Consider the following 24,972-nt stretch of genomic DNA (forward strand, 5'->3'; position numbering starts at 1 on the left):
CTAGAACTACAACATATTCAGCTTTGTTTTCAGTTTTGTTCTCAGTGATTTTCTTTGATAATAGAAAGGTTTACCAGACCCATGGGAGCAGGATGGGTTTTCCACACAATGTTTTGTCATCTTCTGGGAGAAAAGTTATGGGATGACAAGTGCTACCCAAAGCCTGCACAGAGTATCAATATTGTCTCGTTGATGTCCAAAATCATAGAATCACAGAATCATTAAAGATGGAAAGGACTTCTAAGATCAGCTAGTCAGCTATCCACCTACTATCAATATTGCCTGCTAAACCATGTCCCTAAATAGAATCATTTGTGTTGGAAGGGACCCTTAAAGGTCATCTAGTCCAAATCCCCTGTGATGAACAGGGACACCTGCAGCTCCATCGGGTCACTCAGAGCCCAGTCCAGACTGAACTTGAATGTCTCTAAGGATGGGGCATCTCTAAGGATGCCATCTCTGGGCAACCTGCTCCAGTGCCTCACTCCTTTTATTGTAAAAAAAAAAAGTGTGCTTTAAAGCTAGCTGTTTCTGAAATATTCTCAATGCCAGAATATCTTGGGAAAACTTCTAAAGCACATGTAAGGTAACGAGGAAAGTATGAGATGAAGAGGGAAGAAATTACAGAGCAAAGATTATTTCAATTTGCCTTCAATCCCAGAGTCTCATGCTAATGCAATTTTTTTTTTTTTTAATGTTTCTTTTGGTTCCTATGGCATCAGAAAAGAAAGGTGAAACTATCCGAAAGACTAAAGAAATCACTGTAAAGGGTGACTATGGAGAATGTATGGCTAGCAAGCCACTTTCATCAAGTGTAGCTCTTGAGAGACGTTCTGGTGCCCTGGCTGATCCCAGGGTGCACTAAAGAAAGAAAGTCAATAACTACAACTTTGAAGTAAGAGAGAAGCAGTTCCTGTGTGCATCCAGCAGATCTCAAGCAGACAGAAAAAAAAATATTTCCAGGCTTTTTTTTTCTCTCTGAAGAGGTTTTTATTTAGAGATAGTGTAAATGAACAATAGGTTTCTCCTTGGGATTTTTATGTGCCAAAAAAAAAGCATGCAATGCAGACACTTATCAAAGAAACCACTGCATTGTCCTGTGCAAGCAAAATCCACATCCCACTGCTCTTCTGGGCCAGCTACAGTGACAGATTATGCACAGAAGAGCTTTGTAGTTCTGTGATATGGGTGACTCCTCCTAAAATAGCTCGATGGCCTTGCTTTGTGGGCTGCTGTTCTCAGCCAGGAGTAGCAGCTCTCAGCTGTGCTGTGTGCAGATGCTCAGCAGCCATCAGGCAGAGAGGAACAGAAGACTTCACATGTTTTTGTTTTGTTTGCTTTTCTTCTTTCCTGTTTGTGTAGGTCGATATTGAGAGACTATGATGTCCAAAGGGCAATGTAAATACTGTAGAGTAGCTGAAGCAGGGCACAGTGCCCCAGGGCAGAATGAAGGAGATAGCAATGTGGCCAACCTGATCAGGTGTCAGAATCCTTTGATCTCTTCTGGGACCTACTTGGAGCTATCCTGTGGGCTCGGGTGTTAGAAGATAAGGGGGCCTGTGAGAGCTGCTCAGCATTTAAACAGCTCTTCTTCCAAGCTCAGGATCAGCGCAACCCTGTGAGCAAAAAATCAGGAACGGGTGGCAGAAGATCTGTGTGGATGAGCAAGGAGCTCGCGCACAAACTCAAAGGGAAGAAGAAGGTCCATGAAATGTGGAAAAAGGGTCTGACCACTTGGGAAGAATATAGAAATGTTGTCAGGGTCTGCAGGGATTCAATGAGGAAGGCTAAAGCCTGCCTGGAACTGAATCTGGCAAAGGTGATAAAGGATAATAAAAAGGGCCCTTTTAAAGTATGTTAACAGTAAAAGGAAGACTCGGGAGAATGTGGTTCCCATACTAAGTGAGGGGGGTGTTCTGGTGACAGGGGGTGCTGAGAAGGCAGAGATACAGAATGCCTTCTTTGCTTCTGTCTTCAGTGAAAAAGCTCTCCCTCAGGAATCCCAGACCCTGGAGGTTAGTGAGAGGGTTTGGGGAATGGAAGACTTCCCTTTAGTCAGGGAAGAGGTTGTCTGAGAACGTCTAGGCAACACCAATGTTCATAAATCCATGGGACCCAATGGGATGCATTCACAGGAGCTGACAGAGGTGAGTTGCTGAACTCTATAATCTCTGAGAGGTCTTGGAGAATGGGAGAGGTGCCTGAAGACTGGAGGATAGCCAGTCTGGTCTTCAAAAAGGGCAAGAAGGAAGATCCAGGTAATTACAGGCCAGTCAGCCTCACCTCTGTCCCTGGAAAGGTGATGGAACAGCTTGTGCTGGATGCCATCTCCAGACAACTGGAAGAAAAGGAGGTTATCAGGAGTAGTCAGCATGGGTTCACCAGGGGGAGGTCGTGCTTGACCAACCTGGTAGCCTTCTATGATGTTGTCACTGGCTGGGTGGATGGGGGGAGAGCAGTGGATGTAGTCTACCTTGATTTCAGCAAGGCTTTTGATACTGTCTCCAGAACAAAGCTGGGGAACTGTGGGATAGATGAGTGGACAGTGAGGTGGGTTGAGAACTGGCTGACTGGCAGAGCACAGAGGGTCATCGTTGGCGGTACAGAGTCTGGTTTTTTACGTGCTCCTGGACCTATTTAAGAGCTGGCTACCAGAGGGGAAGGATCTCTTCTGGAGATTACCTCTCTTGGTGTCTTCTGGTGAGCTCAGCCGAGGGGTGAGCTCTTCCACTTATTCTCTTTTGTGATCGTTGTTTACTTTGCCTAATTCTCTTGATTATATTGTGATTATAACATCTTGATATCTATTGATTATGCAATTATATTGTGATTATAACATCTTGATTATACGGAAGACTGAGAGGGAACCTGATCCAGGTCTATAAATATCTAAGATGTGGGGGGCAGAATGACGAGGGTGGACTCTTTTCAGTCGTGAGTGGAGACAGGACAAGGGGAAACAGCTGGAAACTGCAGCAGAGGTAGTTCCACATGTGCACAAGAACTTCTTTACAGTGAGGTGACGGAGCACTGGAACAGGCTGCCCAGGGAGGTTGTGGAGTCTCCTTCTCTGGAGATGTTCAAGACCCACCTGGACACCTACCTGTGTGACCTGGGGCAGGGAACCTGCTTTGGTATGGGGGTTGGACTTAATGATTCCTGGAGGTCCTTTCCATCCCCTACATTTCTGTGATTATTTTGTTAGACTGTGACAAGAACAGAGTACTGTTGTGTGCATCTACCTCTGGATTTGCACAGCACCTTCATTAATGGTGTTCTTGGACTGTACTTCTGTATTTAAGTCAGATAATTTGACTATTACCAACATCTAAATCACTGAGTCACAGAACCACAGAATCATTCATTTTGGAAAAACCCGTATGTTCATCAAGTCCAGTCATCACCTAACACTACCAAATCCACCACTAAACCATGTCCGAAGGATCATATCCACATGTCTCTTAAATACAAGACAGGGAGGTGATTGTCCCTCTCTACTCTGCTCTTGTGAGGCCCCATCTGGAGTGCTGCATCCAGGTCTGGAGCCCCCAGTACAAGAAAAATAGAGAGCTGTTGGAGAAGGTTGAGAGGAGCGCCACAAAGATGATCAGGGGGCTGGAGCACCTCCTTTATAAAGACAGGCTGAGGGATGGGCTTGTTCAGCCTGGAGAAAAGGAGGCTGCCGAGTGACCTCATTGCAGCCTTTCAGTACCAAAAGTGAGCCTACAAACAGGAGGGTAATCAACTCTTTGAAAGGATAGATAACAGCAGGACAAGGGGAAATGGTTTTAAGTTGAGGGAGGAGAGATTTAGGTTGGATGTCAGGGGGAAGTTCTTTACAGAGAGAGTGGTGAGGTGCTGGAACAGGCTGCCCAGAGAGGTTGTGGATGCCCCATCCCTGGAGGTGTTCAAGGCCAGATTGGATGGGGCCCTGGGCAGCCTGTTCTAGTATTAAATGGGGAGGTTGGTGGCCCTGCATGTGGCAGGGGGTTGGAGATTCATGATCTTTGAGGTCCCTTCCAACTCTGGCCATTCTGTGATTCAGATTACCTTCAGGGATAGAGAATCCATCAGTTCCCTGCGCAGCCCATTCCAATGCCAGATCACAGTTTCTGTGAAGAAATTCTTTCTTATATCCAATATGAACCTAGCAAAGTGCTACCTGAGACATTGTCTTCATATTTTATCTGTTCTCAACTGAGAAAAGATGCTGGCAGCCTCCTCATAGAATCATAAATGTTGAAAGTGGCCAATATGATCATCTAGTACAAATAACAACCCACTCCACCATGCCTACTAAGCCATGTCCCTCAGTTCCTTTTTCTTGAATACTTCCTGGGATGGTGATTCTACCACCTCCCTGAGCAGTCTGTCCAATGCATTTCCAGTATTTCTGAGAATAAATCCAGCCTAATATCCAACTTCACTACAGCTTGTTCAGGTGTTTGCAGAAGGAGGATAATGAAGTTTCCTTCTTCTCAGCCTTCTTTTCTCCAGAGTGAACAACCTCAGTTCCCTTCATCCAAATGCATGGACTGAAAGCACAAGGAAGTTCCTCTGCTGACAGATAAATCATTGTTTGGGTTCCATTTAGTTCTGAATTTGACGTCTGTTGGAAAAAGAGTATTTTTTTTTCTCGAATTCTTAGTATGCTGTGATAGCCACATTGAAAACAGTTTTTCCACGTAAAGCTTATTTCTACTTCAAAACTACAACAAAATAATATTTAGGATCAGAAAGTGGAACTCAGGCAATTTAAAATGTTTTAAAAAATAGAGCAAGTTCAGATTTGAACATAACATTTCTTTCAGTTTACATTAATGTTTTTAAGAGAAGAATGAGTGCATGCCTATGAAATTCTTTCTTTTTTTTTTCCACAGGCACCATCCCATTTAATAAAATATACTACTTCTCCCTACAAATCTCTCTTCACTATTAAATGAAATACATTTCAACATAAACAAATGAAAAGCTATTTCAACCTTAGTATGCTTTGTTCTACTAAGACCGAAATATTGAATTACTTATTTTCTATTTGAAATATTTTAGTTTACTATCACATCATTTCTTCCACTTCCTGGATTGGCAGTGAGTCATTTTATAGCACAAAAAAAAAAAAAGCACTTATATATTTTAGTAGAGTTCCAGAGTGTTTTATTAAATATTCTGAAGGATCTGTTCCCAGAAAATTCCTAAAAAACCCCAACAAAACAATGCAAACTAAAACTCTAAAGTAAAGGATTAAGCAAGCCTGTAATTACTCATGAGAAATGTAATTGGTACTTGTAGAATAGCTCAACTACCTTGTACGAACAGTAGGACCAGGAGATTCATTTTAGCATGTTCCCAAGAACATGGAGAAGTTAAAGGAATTGGAAAGCTTCTCTCTGTCTAATTAGTGGTTTGGGTCTGGGATTTCGATTGCTGCTTCTGCAGTTTATCTAGATCAGCACTTTCCAGTGACTGAGGCAGTAGGTGGCAAACCAGTGCGTCGATGCCCTGAATTTGTTGACTTTAGAAGTGCCTTGCAGTGCATTTTGTGATGTTCCTGTGTTGTGTTCTTTTTCTGCTGTTGTCAGTAGCACTAAAGCAAAATGAGCTCCATTTGTTACTGGTGAAAACTGACTCAGGACCAAACCATCAGGGGGAAAAATAAGTTTCAAGTCTATCAAGAGCTCATTATTGCAAAATGTGTTATTAATAATTTGACTGACGTTTCCTCTGGAAAAAGCAGAAAATAAATGTCAATAATATTTACCCATGTGAATACTCTTAGAACAGCTGCTCATTTAATTACTACTTTGGATGTAGAAGTCTCCTCTCTCCCTTAGCAAATACAGTTTATTCAACCAGGAACAGATTCCTCTGTCATCTGAAACGACATAAAATGTTTCAGATCCAGGAAAAAAATCTCAAACATTTTTCAGGTGAGGAGTTATTTTTTTTAATCTTTTAAATTGTTCTAGGCCTACTGGAGTCTACTTCCAGACTCATTACTTCATCATTCTCTTCCTTAATAGCAAGTCCTGCTTGACCCTTCGACACCACTTCTTCCACTCTCTGCAGCTTGGTGATAGCAGCCGTTCCCAAGGATTGAACATAGCAGAGGTGAGGGAGCTTGGGCATGGCAGTGCTGCTATCTTGTGCCAAAGGATTTCTGAGTACTAGGTTAAAGTACAATGACAATGAGAGACAGCTAAGCAGTTTGTAATTGGTATGAGAGAAATGTCAGCCCATAGCTTGGCATGTGTGCACATCCTGGATTTAGTATCAGCTTTGTCACAGCCTTCTCCATTGAGACTTTCTGAATGGCAGCTGTCATGTTACCCAAGCCTTGTTCCTGGGGATTTCTTTCTCACTCTCTGTCTTCATATTCTCAGAAATGGGATACTGGGTGCAATAACTGCTGGGTTTGTGTGTGCTGATGGGACCAACAGGAGGGGAAACTGCAGTCATTCTTTGTGTAGCTTACGCTTCAGAAAGCCCTCAGAAAGTACATCATTCTAATTGAATATGCCTGTGTTGGGCTTAAGCACTGTTGGTGAAATGGTGAGAATACTCAGGGGCACTCTGAGAATGTATACTTTCGTAACTTAACTGGGTCAATACAAGGTGAGGCAGTAATTTCCTAATTAAATGATGTCAACACCAACTCTGAAATCACACCAGAAGCAGTCTCTAGTATGGCTGTGGCCATAGGCTCAGAATGATCCTGTTATTGATGAGGATAATCAGAAAATCACAACATTACTTTGCTAGAGATTTTTTTTTTTTCTGTACTACAGGAGCTACTGTTCCCAGCTGTCTCCAGGAGATTTCCATCTAGTTATGCATGAATTCTCCAGGATTTCAAGTCATTGAAACATTCATTCTTTCTCTTAGTTTTGTTTAACAGTTGTGCAATATGACAGAAACCATACACAGGAAACGCTTCATTTGCTAACCACTAATTCTTTCAGGCATTATGGTAGCACTTGGTTGACTTCTCTTGCAACATACAGTTAGTTTGTCTTGTCAATATTGACTTTGTTTTAGAAGTTTTCTAAAAAAACCCCAAGTGTATAGGTCTTTCTCTCACCAATCCTAAGGCATAAACGTAAGGCAACATCTATATAAAACATGAAAGACCTGCAGTAAGAGAATAGGAATCAGTTTGTTCATTGTAGCTTCTTTTTGAAAAAGTAACAATAAGGAAAAATGAAACTATGGAAATGCAGGGTAAAGCCATGCCTAAATAAATATTACTTAACACAAAGTGTATCTACATTGAAGAGCTCCATTCTGTAGCCGAATATCGTAACTGATGGTTTCCCTTACAGCCAAGGCCACTGCATGTTTGTATGCAAAACAATCTGTCTTGTTAATGGCATTATGTTTGCATTGAATGTGAGCTTCATATGCTTTTTTCTTCTGCCCAAATATGACAAAGCAAAATTCCTTCCCTCCGTGAGAATTTGCACATTGTCCTATTTTGATCCAAACTGTCTGTTTTTCCTTCTGTTGTAAGCCTTGGTTGCACACCCTGGGAGACAAGTCTTCCAAAACTCCCAATAAGTGAGTAACACATCTGTTAAACTTTTACCCAATAAGCAAAAAAGTAAAAATGGAGGTTTTTTTTACCTTCTCTCTCAGAAGAATCTTGTATTTCATCTGTTATCTTCCCCTTAAAATATTCATCTCCCTTTGCAACATTTTCAGGGCTCTCGTGTTTCTATTTAGGTAAGAAAATTACTTCATATAACAGAGGAGCACTGCAGTTTCATCTGTCTCTTGTCTGCATTACATGAAAACCTGAAGTTCATTGGAAACTAGGATAAATTTCAAATGATGTTTAGAGGTGCACTTAAGTGTGCTCTGTGATAAGTAGCACAAGACAGTTCTCAGGTGCCTGGTACATTATAGTTTCCCTAACATGATTAGGACTTCTGGCTCCTTCCTTATACCAAACTACCAAGCATGATTAGTACTGCCTAGCTCCTTCTTCAAACTGAATTACCAAGCACAGTGTTGTCTGCATAGTGTTGTATACTTTACATGTCTTGGATTAGAATATGTCTGGATCCTGATGTGAAAGACATTGCTTTGTTTGGTCATGTTATATTACAGTTAATGAATAATTCTTTGGGATACTTTGGGAAAATTTATAGTTCTACTCCCACCCCATCTGTTTGTAGTGGTGTGCTAGATACACAGTGCGGACTCTCCAAGAGGTGGTACTAAAAATCATTGGAAGTACTTATTTTGTGGTTCCTCTATGCTTTGAGCTTATAGGATTTGTTTTGGACTTGGTAGACACGTGTGACTGCTACTGCTCCTAATACCTTGGCAGGAAAGTCTGCCTCCTTTGCCCACAACGGAATGCCTGGGGGGGGTGGGGGGGGGGGGAGGGTGGGGAACCTGTAAGCTCCATGGATCCCTGGACACCTCTCTGTAGCCTTAGATGATGAAAAATATCTGTTGATACACTAAATGGAGAAAACAGTGATGGGACACTTTATGCAGTAGAAAAACCTAAGAGCAAGTGGGTAACGTCTGATAGAAAGAGTCATACGAAAAAATCGACTGCAACTGCCAGGTTAAAAATATCCATGTGCCAGTGCCTGCTACATTTTATTTTTTCTTAGAATAGCAGTAATGACCTCGGCACAAAGCACTGCCTAGAGACAAATGACCAGCTGGGATTAACGGTCCTTGACTTAATTTCGGCCCATCAGCACCTCCCAGACCGTCATTAATCCTGCTAAAATGCTCTGTGCATTGATTACTATTGATTCATTCATTGATTGTGTCCAAAGTCAGAAGTCATAGTACAGAAGACACCCTGGAGGCTCTTCTAATAAGATGAGTTTGCTTAATTCATAGACTATTTGATGTACTTTAGAAGGAAACATCATAAAGAAAAGTAGAAAAGGTAAAGAGCACTTATAGGACACAATGAGCCCTGGCTTCCTCTGCCTATTGGAGTCAATGACATGTATCACGTACATTTAATAGGACTGCTCTGTAAAGCAGGAATCCAAGGTGTATTATAAGTCACCTGCCAAGGGACAGTAAGATGCCAAGTGAGAAAGCCCATCAGATAGCCTTTGCCTATGGCAGAGATGTGATTTGGGGATAATATCCTGCTTCTATTATCACAGACATCACCATTTGCATTCTTTGCCTTTGGAAACACTGTAAAATTTTCTTTCCAAAGATTACCTGAGCAGGTTTAGCTTCTTTTCCTCTTCTACCTGCTGTTGTCAGACCTTGTCTATTCTGCAAGGAGCTAAATCTGAATAATTAATATAGCACCCTGTGGGAAATCAGATTGATTATTTTAATACCTGCTTTATGACAGGATTCTCAAATTGTAAAAGAGGAAAAACGCTTTAAAAGATGATATAGTTTAATAACCCGCCACCCTCATATTTCCTCTTCAAGTTTCCCTACTGGGATTCAATATAAAAGATGAAGTGAACAGCAGCATTTTTGGAGGAGCTCTTTCATGTCTTTTGACGCTGTACAATGTACCAAATGGCAGGAGTGTACACAAAGGGGAATACTTGTGGTCAAAGGTGTCCCCAAACACACACTGCTGAAGAGCTTCCAAAGTGCTGACAACTGCCCAGCACACTGTGGTAATGTAACACTGCTGGACAACTTGCTCTACCTCATGGTAAGGTCTTGGGAAGACTTTTTTTAATGCTCACATGTCAGAAAAAGGAAATAGAGCAACTAAGGAACCTCTTGTGGGTTCCCAATTTGCAAAACATTTAAAAGGCCTAACTATTGTAAACAGGCCCTAATTTTATTCTCTAATTGACCCGTGGGAGGAAGAAAAAGAGGAAATGTCTTTAAACTGGAAGAGGGTAGAATTAGACTAGATATTAGGAAGAAATTCTTTACTCTGAGGGTGGTGAGACACTTGAAAATGTTGTCCAGCGAGGTTGTAAATGCTCCCTTTCTGGAAGCTGATTCAAGGCCAGGCTTTGAGCAACCTGGTCTAGAGCGAGGTGTCTCTGCCTATAGCAGGGGGTTGGAGCTACATTATCTTGAAGGTCTTTTCCAACCTGAGCCATTCTATTATTTTACTTTTGAAACAATAGTAAAGCTTAGATGTCTTCGAGATATTGTGGGTACACATATAAATACAACCGTCACAGCTCTTTAGGATCATTCTTAGTTGATGTGGAGAAGGAGGTCTTGCCAGGGTATAATTTAGCAAATCTGCACGATGCATCCAACTGAAACTGAGGTAAATAATACCTATGATTTACTTATCTTCTATAAACCATAACGGGAGCTTGGGACAGCTAGATCCGCAGTTCTGTCTTGCACATCCACACAAAGTCAATAGAATGCTGTATTTAATGTATGCCAATATCGCCAAGACATCAATAGTCTAAATAGATGCATCATAATAACAGGGGTGTGAAGGAGATACTGGGTCCAGATTGTCTTTTGGCGCAGAACACTATCAGTTCACTTTCTCATCCCTCTAATTTCCTGTAGACAAATGAGAGTGTTCAACTAGACTGCTAGTCTTAAACTCAGAATTTCAGTCTCATAGCTGAGTTTCACATTTTGTAGGCTATTGGGTAAAGAAAGAACAACTTTACTTTCTCCTGTGTTTTAAGAAAAATGTGCCCAATGGCTGCAGAGATTTTTTGGCAGTGTTGGTCTCTGAAACTTTCTCCCCAGTGCCTTGTGTTAAGCACCTTGGTTTGGAGAGCTGTGACACAGATGGTGCTCTACTGGCTGACTTAAGCACTCTTGAAGCTAGTTTTCTAGATCCCCATCTTCAACATTCAGCTTTTCCTGAACTACAACAACAACCTAGGAGTCATTTGTCTTCCACAGGGTAACTAAACTTCATCGTGGCATACTATGAAGAAACGTACAGCTTCTGTATTTTTACCCTTGTATACTTAGCTCTGGGTTTAGTAACAAAGTCTCACTAACTCCTTGAACATTTTATCTCCTTGTGTTTGGTTAGCCTCAGTTCCTCGGTGGCTTGGGATTGAATCCTTCTGGGCAAAAACCCAAAAGGTTGGAGTTGGCAGTCTTTCCTTGAAGCATAGAAGTATCCACGTGCAAACAGTACTGTGTGTAATCCATGCTCTGAGGCCACCTACTTTACTTCCTTCAATGTGAACTTTGTGTGGTTGTTTTAATTGGTTCTGGGATATTGCCTCAACTTAATAGTAAGGTAGCGTGACCGTGCCTGCAATCTCCACAGGAGTCTCCTCTCTCCTCTCAGAAATTCAGATAGTTTGCTTTTTTTGGTACTGCTTTCTTCCCATTTTCTCTTTTTAGAATGTCTGGAAGGCTTTATAGTCTTCACAGTCCTGTACAAAGATATGAGTGACAAAGACAAGAAGGTGCTGCAGCTAGTGAAATTCTGAGCAGTGAACTGTGGCATTTTACTCTCATTTCCAGTGTCTGTAAACCCATAAAGCTGTGAGATTCCCCACGTAAACAAGTGTAATCTTTTTTGAACGACAGAATGCATTGGTGGATAAATCTTAATGGTAGTTAAGATTTCTAATTAGAATACCCACCAGATGACAAATCTTTTAGTCACAGCAAAGTGTCACTTGAAAATATGCAGATTCTTTTTTTAACTTTGAAAACATCAAGGAAAAGTAATATATAATGTTTTTTTACTGTACTCCTTAACTGTACAGTGAAAACAAGGAGAAGAAATGGAGGCTGAAAGACAGAAATGATTATGACAAAGTGAAAAACAACTTTGTCAAAATGAGGTCTGCTTTGAATGGAGGATTGTATTCCATTCTGCAGCCAGTATCCTGCTTCTAACAAGTAGTATCTCACCCATTTCTATTCACATCCAAACCTTCTTCATTAGTACAGTGGAAAAGTTTAATTGCGAATAGTTACTGAGAGACTTTGGATTCACTGAACCGGACTTTCCCTGCCTGAAGACTTGCAACGTTTTGAATATAGGATATAATGCAGGGAGTATTTCAAAACAGGATACCATCACAAAAATACAGAAAAAAACATGTTTTCCTCATGTATTTAGTCTTTAAATGGTAACTAGAACAACACTGAAACTAGTAATTTCTATGACAGCTAAAAGCCATCTAAGGTAGTTCTTCATGGAGGTCACTGGGGCTGAGCAGACCTGCTGTTCTAGACACCCATATCACAGCTTGTTGTCTCATCTTATATTTCTGAGACTTTTGAAGAAAAACACAGTAGCTAGAAACTTTTCTTAAAGCAGTTGGTAAGAAGCAGAAGATTCCAGTAGCATAGAGAAAGGTCTTTACTGTGCATTTCAATGTCCTGCTTCCCTATCGCTACTGCTTCCACATGGACATGAAGAGGTTTGTAACACATCTCTCCCTGTGATGAGGTGCAGCCTCTCCTCCTTAAGGGAGAAATCTAGGGGCCATACACTCTTTGTAAATACATAGGTACACAGGTACATGGTAGGTACTGACAGGTAGATCTGAAGAAATCATCTTTAATGTAGAATAAGAACTTATGGGATCCTTGGAGATTTCTTAATACCTAAAGGAGAGATTTCTTTTCAGGCTAGGGACTGTTGTGCTCCAGAAGTATGGAAAATCCAGAGTGTGAGTGCTTGTCTTTGGAACTTTGCTCTTGTCTTTGCAGTGTTGTGTTCCATTCTTTCACATTCCCTATCAACTTTCTGAGATCTTTTGAATCCTTATTCTAATCTCAAAAATGCTGGAAAACATTTCCCAGTTTTATGTAATCAATTAATTCAATAAGATCATTCTATTCTCCTTTTTCCAGGTAATGAAATAAAGTATTTTAACAGGACTGGATGGATTCTTGCAGAAACCCATTCAATTCTTTATTTTAATTTGCCACCATTGATAATTAGTCTTTGAATACAGTTCCCCATCCTTCACTTAGTCTCTGCTGTAACTCATTTCTTGAACTGTGAAGCAGGTATGATAATGTTTCTGTATCTCACAAGACTGCACTGAATGTAAATCTAACTAGTTAGAGCTAACAGTAGTCTGAAAAACAGATTTTGTTAATCTTCCTATGATCCTAGCTGTTGGAACGATCTTTTTCATCATGTGCAATGAAGAGCACATGTTTATTCTAATCCTTTCTCTACATCTGAAAATGTTAATTGGAAATCCAACAATAATTAGAATTTCCTGGAATTTGTCCAGCTGGAGTTGATTTTGAGGTTTTGTGGAATTTTTTTTTTTTTGGTCAAGGAAACAAATTCCTTTTTAAGTGACTAAGAAAAATACTTGTTTCACCATATTCTCTTAGAACAAAACATGAGGAATTACAAACAAAACAGGAAGAAACAGAGATAGGAATGACAAAAGGGAATAGAGAATAGGTCAGCTTTCACTCCTACCTCTTACCCCAGCTTTTCAAAACATTAAGCATGCACATCCTGTCAGTTTATATGGGAGCTGAGTGACTCAGATCTCAGAAAGTATCCAGGTCTGTCCTTTTTATCATGACCACAAAGCATCCTTTGTTTTGGGGCTGTACGAAGATATAATTGACTGTAGTGGATTATGCATTCCAGTTATGCCATGGCCAAATAATGACATAGCAAAACCCCCAAAAGTAAGGGTTATTGTTTAATTACAGAACATAGAAGTGTGGGATCTTCGAGAAGAAAAACAAAGTAATTATTTCAAGACAAAAGAGGACTAGGTTCATCCCAATTAGAAGTTGCCCAAGGGTCAATCTATACCTTTCTAGGGCTCTTCCGCCCACAAATATATCCTTATTTATCTTGAGAATTCCTGCTGTTACATGATAACAGCATATATACGATAAAAAGTTATCCACACAAACCTTGATTGCCAACTCATTCGATATGTCAGACTTCTCACTTGACATGACCCAACATTGAGGGAACACACAGAATTTGAAGAAACAGTAGAAAAGGAGCTTGTCTCTTCCTGCTCAAAGTTCATATTTATTCAGTATTTTTTGGTCCTTCTGTTCCAAGCTGTCTCCCCAGTGAGAAAGGAATAGGTACACCCAGAGGGCAACTGCGAACTTCAGTTTGCTGAACTGTCTTTAAGAAACACATTATTCTTTCCTTTGTCTAAAGAAGGAATGCAGGGTAGCTCCATATCTTGTTTAGTTTCCTTAGTAAAACTATTTTTTTCAGTCTAGGTGAATATGAGAGTATTCACAAGAGCCATTCTATGATAATCATCAAACTCCAAGCAGTCAGAATTCTTTCATCTCATAGATGCATTCTATGTATCTCTCTATCCAGGCCCTCCTATCCTTCATTGCAATGTTTCATATCAATTTCTATTCTTTCTGTCTTTAAGAATATCTGGTGTGAGATGGAAAGCCCATTAGAGCTAGTAATTGAAACAGTTTTATGTGTTATCACCTTGGTACCTATTGTATATATCACTTACTGGATTGATACATTCTTATCATTTTGAGGATGTTAATAAAATGATTACATGGTTTAAAAATACTGATTTTTCAATCAAATTTAAAGTGTATTCGTATGAAATTGTCTTTACTGCCAGTGTCCCATGACTACATATTAAGAGCTTATCGGAAGTTTTCAAAATGAAAATATTCCATTATTAAAATATATTCACCAAAATTACCCAATCTGAGATCTGGCAATACTTAAAAAAAAAAAAATGTGGCTGCTCTTCCAATCTAATGATCAGAACACCACTAAATGCAGTCATTGAACCTCTAGGGCTGCACAGGTGGAGCCCAGCTGAGTGCGCTACAGCATGTATCTGCACCCAGGGAATCTGGTTTCCTCTGGGACCACAGAAAGTGAAAACCACATTACTGCGTTGTCCATATGCCATCATTGATAATATGTGGATGGTAAAGCTAACCAGGTAGTTCTGCTTCCTTTTCCATCTCAGCTTCATTTTTCTGGTTCTACTGATCTTTTTTTGCCAGCCCAAATCTCTATACTTCATTCACTCCATATGTGAACACTTGCTTTTTGTGAAATAGATCTCTTCAGTGTGAATATTTGAAATAGGAATGTTTTCCTCCATATCTGTTTATCAGGTTTTTAATTTAAAAATCAAATTGCATTCATAATTGCACAGTGTCTTCTCCTACAACCAGCAAAAACTGCAGCTTCAAGTACCTTTTCATTTGTGAAATGATGGGTCATTTTGCATCTTGCCTAAGTGTATTCCATTAACTGCTTTTCCGCTTCTTTTAATCTTGGAAATATTCTCTCTCTCCTCTCTTAATTTCCATTTTTTATGTACCTTTGCTCTTTATTTCTTTTCAGTTTCTTCACTTTCTTTTTTCATTGTCTCTCTTTTGCTTTCATTGCTGGAATTAAATTAAAGGGTATTCTGACAGTTTTGAGACCTTCCATTTGCTGCTAGAAAATGTACGACTTAAAGTTGGTGGAACATACTAAGAAAGAAAACAATGTACCATTTTATGGCTATGTGAACCAGAGAGATTTCAGCAGTTGCATTCAATTCCAGGCAGTCCTGCTCGCGTCAGATAGCTTATTCCAAGGCTTAATTTGATTTTTTCAATTCTTCCTGGCCTACTTAATGTTGTCTGAAAGTAGTCAGGGTTTTTTGCTTCTTGGGAAAATGCAACCACCTGAAGTTGCCAATATTTCAAAATGCCATAATGAGTGCCAGGATTAGGAGAGCATTAACCCTCTTGGTTTGAAGTATGCCTTTCTTCCTGCTTACGTGTTATACACAATTCTGCTTTTCCCAGTGCTTTGCTCAGAACTGATAACTTCAGACTCCTGATAAATATTGCTGCCTTCCGAAACCTCCAGGTATTTTCTCACTCTCACTCGCATGTCAGATGGCTCTGCCTTTCTTACCTCTGAAATCTTGACACCACTGTGTTGTCTGATCCAGCTGCATCTCAGCTGAGCTTTCCTGTGGGCTGACAGAGGATCAGGTTGCTGTTGATGAACAGATGTGTCAAGCTGTTCACAGACAGCGTCTCTGGCGATATAAAATCCTGTTTAGGCACTGTCTGTGGTGCTTGTTACCATAGTGTCTGTGCCTCCAAAACATTAATAAAGTAGACATTGCTCCGAGACAGAGCAATATCACTACTTCAGCTTTCATGATGCACGAAGCAGAGCTACATTAAGCTGGAAGCAGTGGGAGCCCGAAAAAAGTAGCCGGAGGTTTTATCCAGATTAAAGAGTGAGGAAAGTCACCAGCACAGTCCTGTTAAATTCCTCCTCTGAAATTTGCCCTGGAGGAAACTTCCACTATTTATTGGTTATACAGAAAGCCTAAACAGACAAGGTAAATACACCAGTGTGCTGCGAGCACAGCCAGAGCCCACAGAGAGAGAGTGTCCTCATCTTGAAAATTAAGTCTACGTATACATTGAGCATTGTGCCCCAGAGCAGCACAGGTCTCCCCAGCACCAGCGGAGCATCTCCAGTCTGACTTACACCATCAACTCGCCTGGCAAGATGCAAATCCAAGAAGAGGGGCCAAGGTTGGCCCCTTGGGGTATTTCTGGCACTCACACCTCCACCCTCAGATTATGGGGAATCTCAAAGATGCTGTGGACTGCCACTCCAGTACTTTTGCCCATCCTATGCAAACACTGTATGTATTTACACTTTGGATGAAGTCCAGATAAAAAGTGTTACTTGTACCACCTGACTTTAGCCAGGCTTGGACTAAGCACATGTGATGGCCATCTTTACAAGCTTCCTGCATAATTGTCTGAACAAGATTTTACTTGTGTGAGTGGTAATAAGATTTATTTCAGAAAGGTCCAGATCCTCACAGCATGTGAGTATGTAGTTCCCTGAGACCAATAGCAGGTACGTGGGTAGCAGGACAGAGGTAATTTCATGGTGTTATTGCAAGATGCTTGGACTAAGGAAGACAAGATAACTTACTGTAAGGTCTAAGAGGGAGCTTATGATACTGCTGACTCACTCATTCTCCAGTTTTCCCAACCATTACTTTTCAGGCTCTGGAGTGTATCCAGAAAGGACAGTGAAGCTGTGAAGGGTCTGGAGCACAGGTCTTAGGAGGAATGACTGAGGAAACTTGGATTGTTCAGTCGGGAGAAGAGGAGGCTTAGGGGAGACCTTATCAGTCTTTACCACTCCCTCCAAGAAGGTTGTGTTGACATGGATATCAGCCTTTTCTCCCAGGTAGCAAGTGCTAGGATGAGAGATTACGACCTTAAGTTGCACCAGGGGAGGTTTGGATTGGATATTAGGAAAAATTTCTATTCAGAAAGAGTGGAACAGGCTGCCCAGAGAGATGATGAATGCAACATCCCTGGAGGTGTTCAAGAAATATGTAGATGTTGCTCTGAGGGATGAGGTTTAGTGGGCAGTATTGGTGGAGAGGGTTGACTGGATGGTCTTATCCAACCTTATAAATTCTGTGATTCCTCATGATGGAGAGTATGAGCAATCCCAAATAGTTTACAGTCCTCACACAACCAAAAACACTGAGTTCTATAGCATATTTAACTTGGGGTCCTTACTCTCATTCCTTCTGCCTGAGGTTTCCTGACCTTCACTGGGAGACTGATGTGCATATATAAAATCTGAGTTTGTAAAATAAGGGTTTTTTGAATTGGAGGAAAGAATTTCTTAAAAATAAAGTGCTGCAATCAATCAATCAATCAAGTGATGAAAAGTTCCCTAACAGGATGATATAGGATGAATTGACTCTTGCCAGGCCAGTGACAGCAAATAAAAAGACCTTCTAACTGTGGTCCACTAGGTATTTCTGAGTATTTCTCAGGAAATATCTTTCTTTCTCTCTCCTTTTTTTTTTTTTTTTTTCCTCTCCAATTTTTTGACTGTACTGCTTGTCAAGGGCTAACTCATTAATATACAATTCAGTGGGTTAAATCCTACTTCGTTTAAAGAAAGTGAGGATCATAACATGGTTTCAATTCCAAATCTATTTGGAGAGGTGTATTTTTTAATGTTTTTAATATAAATTGAGGAGAAAAAAAAAATCTTGAAAATATAAAATATTGCCAGGCTCTTTTGAATATAGGATACAGCTCCACAAGAAAGGACAGACCAGTTGCCTATCTCATTAGTAGTTCTGTCTTCAGTGAAATAACTCTCACTGACAAACAATTTTTCTAGTATTTTCTTTTTAGGATCTTTACAACTTAGGATGCCTAATTGTTCCTTTTCTAGCAGAAGATGTTAATATCTGCTGATGCTGACCTTCATTGTCTTTACAATGTAATATCCTTGAAGAATTTCATTTTGCAAGCACTTTATACACCAAATACAAACACTTCTCTTGGAGTCTCATATTTTATGACCAGTCATGTTCTTTGTCTTCACTGCCTAGGAGAATAAAAATAAATTACGTTCATGTCATCCAAGTATGGTCCTGTAGTCTTGCAGGTTATTCTGTGACTCCCTCATGTGTAGTATTTCGGAGTTGGTTGTGATAAAATATAAAAATATATACATATAAAGGAGCTTTCCTATTTGAATTACACAGTAGTTGTGACTGTATTATTTGCTTTTTTCCTTGGCAGATTTTCAGGATGCAGCATCGGATTCATAGAATCAAAGAATCATAGCATGGTTTGGGTTGGAAGGGACCTCCAAGATCATCGAGTTCCAGCCCCCCTGTTACAGTCTGGGCCACCTTCCTCTAGACCAGGTTGCTCAAAGCTTCATCCAGCCTGGCCTTGAATGGATCCAGGGAGTGGGCATCCACAGCCTCACTGGGCAACCTATTCCAGTGTCATCAGTCTCACAGTAAAGATTTCTTCCTACTATCTAGTCTAAATCTACCCTCTTCCAGTTTAAAGCTATTTCCCCGTGTCCTGTCACTATATGCCCTTATGAAAAGTCCCTCGCCAGCTTTCCTGAAGGCCCCCTTCAGGTACTGGAAGGCCACTATAAAGTACCCCCAGACCTTCTCAGAGACTGAAGAGCTCCATATCTCAGCCAACGGTTCTATTGCTCCATGTCTTTGTCTCCCTTTTCTTTCTCTCTCTGTGAAGTCAGATCTAGGCTTTGAATAACACAGATGTTACTCTTCTAATTTCATTTTAGTAGGAGTTTAAGTAGGAGTTTAAATTCCACATCAATGTTTATTTGTAAATATCATATTGATGCAGATCAGAACTTTTAGATGATTCTGCTCCTGAAACAATCTGTGACTACAAAATTCAATTAACATCAAGTTCATCATCATCTAACACTGAAGTGTATTAATATATCCCTCATATAAGTCATACCAGTCACTTCCAGGCATTGTACCTCTATTTCTGGATAAAAATAGGAGAAAACATCTCTCCTCTCCCCTCCCCTCCCGTCCCCCTTCCTTTTCCCCTTTTCTTCCCCCTCCCCTTCCCCTTCCCTACTCCATTTCCCCTTTCCCATCCCTCCTTCCCCCTTCCTTCTCCTCCTCCCCTCCTGCTTCCCCTCCCTCTCTCCTCCTCCCTCCCCCTTCTTTCTCCTCCCCTTTCCCCTTCCCCCAATGGTTAAATGATGCTGATATTGAGCTGTGTGTGAATTGCTTTTATCCACAGTTGCTTCAGGATAGATGTCTCCATACAAAAATCAGACTATAGACTGAGACAGTCCCTTCCAAATGTACTAGATTATTATTACTTTTTAAATTTTTGTTGATGCTATAGAAAGATACCTCATGGAAAGCTGTTGTGTTCCTGGGTGAATGTCAAGAGGCAGCTTACAACTTTTAGGGGAAAATAAGATCGTGGCCTGTCATTAGAAAGTGCAAGGCAACAACAGCGCTAGGTTCAGAGTTTCCAAAAGAGAGGCAAACATCTTTTGCAGCAGTCACCACTGTCTGGGTAGCCTCATGGAAGCAGCTGCTTCTGGATATCCTTTTAAGATCACTGAGCCTTGATCCAGCTGTTAAAAATAACAGTGGTTTGTCATCCTCCATAATAATCGGATAAAGCAGGGCAGCACTGGAGGAACAGTTGCATAAAAAAGCTGCGGTTATATAACAAAACCACACCAACATTCCTAAGTCTGAGAGATCCCAGGCAGTTGTGTGCAGAAACCTCTGACCACTGCTTTGCAGCTCACGGTGTGACAACCGTATCTGCCGGAGGACTTTGACACCCCTGCAAACAGCTGCAGAGATTTGTGCTTTGCACACATTTGGTGCTCTCTGCCCCTTTGTGAAGAAGAGTCAGAGAAGAAGACCACGTGTCTGTACCTCACCAGCTGTACCTTGCGATGTGGTCTGTCATCTCAATCTTCTTCTTTGTAGAGATATGCTGGACTTCGAAGCAGGGCAGCAGAGTCACTGCTCTCCCCTCCCTTCTGCAGTCTCCTGTGGGGCACAGTCACCTCTGATGTCACTCACAGCAGTCACCTCTCAGAGCTTCATGCCAACAAGTACCTGAGACGATGCTCTGCTCTGCATTCTGCCTCTTCAGGAGCAAAATTATCACCCATCCAAGATACATCCCTGAGGTCACATTTCCGGAGAGATCAGGAGCTCTCCTGCTGCAAAGCACTTAAGCACAAGTTGAAGTGTTTGAGCAGTCCCTCTGGAAGTCAGGACATTTCACACAGCTGAGTGCTTCTCTGGAGTGGCCTCCAACTGAGTCTGAACTTTGCTGTTTTGCTTACCATAAGATTGCCTAAGGATGAAAGGATGTGGAAACAACTAAAAATTTCTTTTTAAAGAAGCAGAAAACAGAGACAAATATTTCCCATAAAATTTACCAGCAGTCATCTTGGAGAAACAGTGCTAGAAAAATACAAGACTTATTTCCACAGAGATTTTTTTCAGCAGCAAACTTTAACTTTCTTTATATACTTGGAACTGCACTATGCATTGCAGTTGGGGTTTGCAGGATGTAAAAATCCAGAGGCAGCTGGCAGAGTAAGAACTATCTTAATTAAAAGAAGTTAATTCAGTTGATTTTAACTGAACATGCATAGACAAGATGTGGTTTGTTCTACTATTATCTGGTGCCAAGAAAACTACTGAAGAGTTGAGAGAGAAAGGACTCATCCAATGAAACCCCTGATAAATGCATTATACCTCAGGACAGTCTTCAGACTTTGAAGTCACACCAGCTTTGGCTTACACAACGTGCAGAAGAGCTTGGCAGTGGTGGGCACTAAGAGGACGTGTTTTCCTTCTCACTTTAAGTCCTCTTTCGAGTGCTGACTGTGATTTGAACTGATCTGCTGCAATGAAGGGGGAAAGCTTCTCTGAGGGCCCTTTTGGTCTTTTGGCTGCTTAGCTATCCCCCACATGAACATGGAAGAGATCCCCGTTTGCAAAGAGAACACCAGGTCCACAGCCTCTGGATGTCTTAGAGAAGGATTTTAAAGAAAACTAGTTGATTTTCAAAAGAACCCCAAGGTTAATTCTTGGCTATTTATCTTTCTTCAAAAGATGGTCTGATGTTCCGTGATAACCACCCATGGGATAGCCTGGAGGATGAATGCCAAAATCTACATTGCTGAGTTTGCAATAGATTTAAAGATCCTTCTTGAAAGAATGACCAATCTAGAATGACCTGTCAAACTAAAAGAGGAGAATAAAATATTGGATATAAGGACAAAGCTTTTTACATTAAGGGTAGTAAAGCACTGGAACAGGTTGCTCAGAGACATGGTGGATGCCCAGAATATTCAATACTAGGCTGGGTGGGGCTCTGAGATAGCTGTAGGTGTCCTTTTCATTGCAGGAGAGTTGGACTAAATGGCCTTTAAAGCTCTCTTTCAACTCAAAAAATTCTGATTCTATGGTCTTCAGATTAATCCTTTGGGTGAAACAGTCTTTGGAAGACATTCATCTCTAAGAAGTATCCAAGTGCAAGTTGAGGATCTTCTTAAAACTTGCTTAAAATACTTGATAAGTCTCATATATACATCTATATAAGTTGACATATACAGCTGGCAATTCCACCAGTGTGTGCATGGAGTGCTGGGCTTTGTCTGTTTCTTCAAAGGGACTTCTGAGAACACAAACCCACCTCAAATAAAACCTTACAGATTTTGTTCTGTCAAAATAATGAGAATATAAATTGGAATATTTCACATGAGTCTGATATCTCCCTTCTTCTTGCCTGCAGTTTTCTATCATCTAGGGTACTGTTTGCTCAACCTATTACAATGCATTCTTGATTTCAGTCCCAACTTTGAGACCTTGGTGCATTTTCTTCCCACGAAGAATCACAATATAAATCACTAGGTCAGGGAATAATGAGTCCAGTATTCAGCAGGTGATGGGGCTGTAATAAAGGGACTTTTCTTCCTTTAATTTTTGCTGAAAAGTGAAAAAAAAGAGCAAGAGAATTACTTAAATTTCTGAGAGAAGAGTCTTAGCTCCACTGGGCTTTAGTTCTCTGGAACTGCCTGGCAGACTTAAGCATAGAGAGCTAGAAAAAAGCTAATAGGATAAATAAACTGGCGAACGACTCCAGCATGGCTTTATCTTTCCATTCTAAAATTAGATTATATATGGTTCTACCATCACGTAAATAATAGATATTGAGAAAGGGCTGAACTGCTGGTCTGTGACCTGAACAGAATGTAGGAACCTCCTGTTTCTAAACCCCTTTCTGTTTGCCTGTGAGTATAGGGACAAATATTCAAAGAAGTACAAACACAAAGGCCAGAGGGGACAATTAGAGTCACCTTGCTGAACTCTTGCAAAACCCCTATGAGGCCATTTTGTCCTGTAATTTCTGCAATGAGCTAGCATGTTTATTGATGGAATGAAGGTCACCACAGACAAAATTGGGGCAAACATGTCTGATAAGGGAAAATAATTGGATTGTACTCTTTTCTTTCTCAAATTAGAAGATAAAGAGCCTACTGTACCTGCAGTGGAAGGCAGTGAGGTGTTCTCCTGAGCAAGATGCAGGCCTCGTCTTTTCAGCAGCATCTTGTATGTGGAAGGGGAACCTCCAGTTCCTGCTCAGACCTTCATCTGAACAGAGTCTTTGTAGCAAACTCATTCTTAAAACTGGCAACTTCCAGACCTGGACTTAGCCTGGACCAACCACATCACCAGGGATTTGTGTGCCATCTCCACCTGTTGGTCCAGTAGAAATCCAACAAGGTGTTGAGATTGGAAGTGCAAAGAATAAGCAGTTCTTGCATAAAGAAGGGAAATCAAAGAGCTAATCTTTCTTATTTCTTATCATTATTTTTTTTCCAGCATGTTTGTAAAAGTTAACAGATACCATTGTGGAGTGTCCTTCTCTGGAGATATTCAAGACCTGTCTGGGTGCTTACCTGTGTGACCTGATGTTGGAAACCTGCTTTAGCAGAGGGGGGGGGGGGGGGGGGGGATTCAATGATCTACAGAGGTCTCTTCCAACTCCTATGATTGGTTGTGTAATTCTGTGATTATTTCCCATTTCCTGCCAAAAGAGCAGGGAAATTTACTTGGTAGCAGATGGGTGGAGCTTAGAATGGAGAGTGGCAGAGATGAAAATATTCTGACTAAGAAAAGTAGTATGCTTTGGATTTTAAAGGACTCCATGCACAGATGTTGTGGTATATGAAGGAGCTGGGTTGCTGTAATCTGCAGTAGCTTTGTTTAATCTGATACACATTGTTTGAAAACCTATGGAATTCCCCTTTCTCCAAGTAAGAGCTAGGTACTTCAAAAAGCTGTTCACCTCCCAATTTGCCTCCAAATTTTATCAGGGAAGAAGTTTTCTTCCCTGATACAAACAAAACAGAAAAAAGAAACAACAGAAAGCCAACCAAACTACCCTGGGACCACACACACACACAAAACAATGAAAATTGAAGCAACACAAAAACAAACAAAGCTCCTCAGATCTAAAACATGTACAACCTCCTCAAAAAAAAAAAAAAGAAAAAAAAAAAATTAAACGAACCAATCAGAAATAAACGCCACAGAATAAAGAAGGCATTTTTACTGTTTGTTTTTACCCTGGTCCTGTGTTTTCCCCTCATATTTTACATTCCCTTCTACCTGCTGCTCTCTTATCTGCAGCTCATTCTCTCTTTTCTGTTTGACCGGAGGTCAAATGTATCATTTATTTCCACAATATCCTTCAGCATTTTGCATTTCTCTGTGAAGTTGTCAGCCAGCTTTCTCTTTACCTGAGATTAAAGGAGGTTGTTTTTCATGCTGTTTTGAGCAAGAACAGTGTGAAAATCTGCAAATCCCTCCCGTACGTTCTCATGCCAGTCTTGCTGCAGCGCCTGTTCCTCCTCACTTCCAGCCTCCAGAGTTTCTGCAGTGTTGGCCCTTCATATGCCAAGGGAGAAATGCACTTTTGCAGTATTTATAGGCTGTGATTGCATTCCAGTGACCCTGAGAAAGATACTGATATACTCTGAGACAAGAGAGTGAGATGACAGATAGCATACTCGAAATACCTGAATCCCCATTCAGCACCTCATGCCCTGCAGAGGAGCTCCATTCAGAATAAACTCAGATTGCAGTTTCCCTCCAAGGTGAGCAGAAGGGGAACATGGTATCAAACCTCTGTTAGCTCCCATGATTCAGGCCAGTATCTTCTGCGTTTACAATGTGCATGGAATGGCGCAAACAACTCATTGTTTACAGGTGTTGTAAAAACTGTACGCTGGTTGAAAGGGAAATTTTTCAGTGATACTACCTCATACACTAATGCCAATTAATAGAAGCGTAAAAGCAAACACTGAGCCCAGATAATTATGGTAATGAGACTGAGCACTCAAAATGGATGCTGCAGGAGGAAAACATTGTAGAGATTTCCGAGGTAAGCAGGCAGATGGAGCTGAAAGAGAAAATAATATTGTCTGGACTGTGGAGAAGAATTAAAAAGTAAAGTTAGAAGGGAGGTGACAGCAGTGATGAGTCCTATGATTGACCGCAGTGTCTGAACCATTTTGCTTTGATTTGATTTGGCCTGGAGCTTCCAACTTGTTTATTGGAAACTCCCCAGCTGCTGACAGACAGGGACAGGGAGCAATTCTTCTCTCGTCTGCAGCTCATTGTGACTCACGATTTTATAGACCTCTCCCATACTTCCTCCTTA

This window comes from Lagopus leucura, unplaced genomic scaffold (genome assembly GCF_019238085.1).
Source record: "Lagopus leucura isolate 7727_CA_CO unplaced genomic scaffold, USGS_WTPT01 Super-Scaffold_100002, whole genome shotgun sequence".
Taxonomy (NCBI): Eukaryota; Metazoa; Chordata; class Aves; order Galliformes; family Phasianidae; genus Lagopus; species Lagopus leucura.